Genomic DNA, 3,808 nt, shown 5'->3' with positions numbered 1-3,808 from the left:
CTTGTGAGTCTCTTTTTTACAGTGTCAATTTATCTTTTGGTGCCACAAGAAACAAACATATTACTTATAACTTATGGTATTTAGTCACCAAAAATAAAACATGGAATGAGCAGCCAAGCCAGCCCCTGTTAGGAAGAGCCCTAAACACCACATGGCCCTGTGGGAAGAGCAGGTGAAGCCTAGAGGCAGATCTCAGACATACAAAACAAGAGTATGCAGAGCCGAGTGTAAATCGCAGCCGGCAGAGCATCAGCTAGTTATCAGGAGAAAAGGATTTCTCTTAGTGAATTTACTGACCTTCTTCATAAAATGGTAGGAAATCCTTGATCCTAAGACTGAGAACAAATAAAACAGCAATTACCTACATAAAAGAAAAAAGTTGAAAAAAATTGGAATAGACACGTCAAAGTATTTAAAATGCAAACTTTATATCCACTAAGTTGGGACTAGGACCCCTTGAGAGGGAAATATGTTTTATAGATTTTCTGGAATTGTTAGTTTTTTTGCTACTACAGATGTTCTGTTGTTTGTTTTACTGAGTCTTCTCACTTGTTAAGAATGAATATATTTTCAGTAGTTCTGTCTCTTTGGAAATTTCTGTGCTTTTTATAAGACTTTCTCCTAGTACTTCTACTAGCAACAGAAGGTCAATTGATCTTTCCAAAAAGTCGGTTCCCTGCTGTCATTATTTGATCTTTCGTTCCCACACTGTGCCTCTCTACAGTATACGGCAATTACTATCATTACTCTAACTGGTATTACTGCTACAGATTTACATGTGCTGAGGCCAGCATGGGCCTTCCCCTTATTTTTCACAGGCAGGGAGCAGGTTAAACAGCATTATCTTGTCTATTAGGAATGTATACAACAAAGGTCTTACAAGAACATTACACACCTCTTTAAAAGGAACAATACAAAATTAAATGTTTTTAATTACATTATCTAGTAGGTTAAGTTAATCCAACTGCACCCTCTGGATCTCAGCTCCTGGGGACGATTCCCTCTGGGGTATTACACACCTCCGTCTGCTTTCTACCAATCATTAGAGACAACTGTTTAATGCTACACCTCGAGTTGCACTTTAAAATACTTTATAAAGCAGTTTTTAACAGTCCTTAATATATGATTCAATTCTCTGCTAGTGGTTACAACCTAATATTCCAATCTCATATTGCCATTTCATTTGGCTACTGACTTAATGAGAAAACTCAATAGGAAAATGGACAAATGTTAAGCAGAAACACAGGAAAGAGAGGCAGGCTCTGACAATGGCAGCCAGTCTTAGTGGGACCTCACTGAATATTGACTGTGCTGGAAAACATGAGATTCCTCATGCCTCTTGGAACATGCTCCACCTCTTGGCTTGAACTAAAATCTGCTACCCACCAAGATCAGTGCTTCTCCAGAAGCTCTTGTAAGAGCTGACCATTATTCCCTAATGCCTTAAGAATGCCTTAGTCCTAAGCTAGAAATGATAACCCCCTTGACCCCCACTGCTGTTTATCCTCTTACAGAAAGCTCTTCCTTGAGAATCATGCTACCCTGCTATTCAGCATACCTATTGATGACACCTAATGACTTCTCATTCATTGAAGATTTTGGCACCTCTCCTCTCTCCATGCAATTTGCACTACATTCCTGGTAGATGTCAGTGCCCACATGGATGGTTCATCCAATACACTGACTCCTGCCTCCACTCCATCTCTTCCACAGCCTTACTCTAGAAAATGCCTAACCTTCTAAGTCACCAAATCAAGCATCTCTCTCCTGATTTTCTAGCTTGCTTGTTGGACTATTCTCAACATAACAATTCTTTAACTCCATTGACATCTCCAATATTTTGACCTTTTGTTTCTTCCATATCCATCAGCCCCTATTTCATCTTTATTTTTCCCCCAGCTAAGCAAAAATTCATAATTTGGCTTTTTGTCTATTCTACTGACAGAATCCTAAACGTCCTTGCCATCTCTTATCCCCTGTCACACTTGAGAGCAAAGACACTAATGAATCAAACAACTCATTACTCCACACTTCAGAGAAACTCCCAATCACTAACCCCAGTGAGCCTTCAGTGCAGGAGTTACGTAGTCAGCTTGCTCACTCTTACTTCTCTCTACTTCAAATCTTCCCACTCTCCTCAAATTTCCATTTCCCTCTTTGCCTGACAAAATGATCTCACATCCTGATTAAAAGAAAAAAGAAACTGGATGTCAGCCGATGAAAAAGGCCACCCATTTTTACTGCAAAACCAGCTTCTGATGTGGAGGTCTCTCCACCAATTCAGGGCCCTCTCCTCTGCCTGGCTCTGAGTCTCATCCCTTCCCCCTACTTAGAATATTTCTACGATGAACTATCCTTTTCTTTCAGTTTTATTTCCAATGTCTCCCACTCTACTATATCCTTTCTTAAACTCTCCCTTGACCCTATTTTTTTCTCCAGCTATTGAGTCATTCCTCTGCTTTTCTTTACAAGAATTCTCAAAAGTGTTATATATACAAACCGACTCTACTTCCTCACCTTCCACCTACTCCTTGCTTTAGACTTTTTAAGAACTGCATGGTCAATCTATCTACAACTGGGCAAAGCTGTGATATTAGGTAGAGAATCCCCAGTAGCTCTACCTGTATAACTCAGCCTATATGTCTTGATCTCATCCATAGTTTCTTCTTTCATCTTTCAGCTCCAAAACTAGTACACGTGTTTGATAACATTTATGTCTATCATTTAGATATTAAGGTCCAGAAACAGTAAAACTAAATAAGTTGTGAAAATCTTAAATTTGAGAAAAAAATCAAAAGTTGGCTCTTCTTTCTGGCTTCAAGACTAACATTTTGGGTAAGTCACTAGATTTCTGTGAATCATTTCCATGGAGACTGGGGGAGGGGAGGCGGGGAACAGACTGACCAACTCTTCCACGGTAGTGTATCAAAGAAATAAAACCTGTAAAAGATTCAATCTGCAAATGTATGAAAAAGAAATTCTAAGTTAATAGGACATTTGAAAACAGTAATCACACTGATGGGTCATTTAAGCTAGCAGATGATAGCCAACAATATCACATCAGATCTCAGTCACACCAAGTAGATAGGTTTCCTGTCATGTTCAGCAGCAGCTGTCTATAGCAAAACCACCAAAACCCAATTTACATGTACTATGGGCATATGTGACAGCCCACTCATGTTCTCAACTCAGAGAGAGACAGTCTTATGGATACCATAGCTTTCCTCCCACCTTCAATAAAAATGTGTACTACCCACCTCATTTGAGCAACAAATAGTCATGAAGATTTGCCTGTTAACTAGGAATGTGTATTATGTCTCCTTCCATTATTCAGTGGAAACATACATGGAGTATCACATGGCATCTTGTTTCTTCAGTGAAAACATGTGAACTGAAGACAGCTATGTCCTCCAGAAAAGGACAAACGTGTTTATATCCACTCTAAATTCTATATGACTCCCCCACTGGTCTGTCACTACTGTCTACTCTGAGAATCTGCCTAAACTTTCTCCTTCATGTTTAGGAGACTTGAAAAGAATCCATCACTAGTGTTTCCAAGATCCGGACCTGGGATGGAAATTTTCTGCTTCAATATCCATCACTCACTGCTTCCAGTCATACTGTCAGATCTAAAATTCATCCCAGCTCCTTAATGGCTCTAAGGGCTAACAAATCCATTAGTTCTAAACTCCTCATGTCAAGCTCATTCTGTTGGACCAGTTTTATAGGAGAATAGTGGGAACCTGGCTTTGAATGCTGTGATGAATGATGCAACAGCAAAGCTGGAGAAATAACCTTAGAAGCACTG

Source organism: Bos indicus, chromosome 19 (genome assembly GCF_029378745.1).
Source record: "Bos indicus isolate NIAB-ARS_2022 breed Sahiwal x Tharparkar chromosome 19, NIAB-ARS_B.indTharparkar_mat_pri_1.0, whole genome shotgun sequence".
NCBI lineage: Eukaryota > Metazoa > Chordata > Mammalia > Artiodactyla > Bovidae > Bos > Bos indicus.
Note: the sequence above shows the minus strand (reverse complement) of the source record.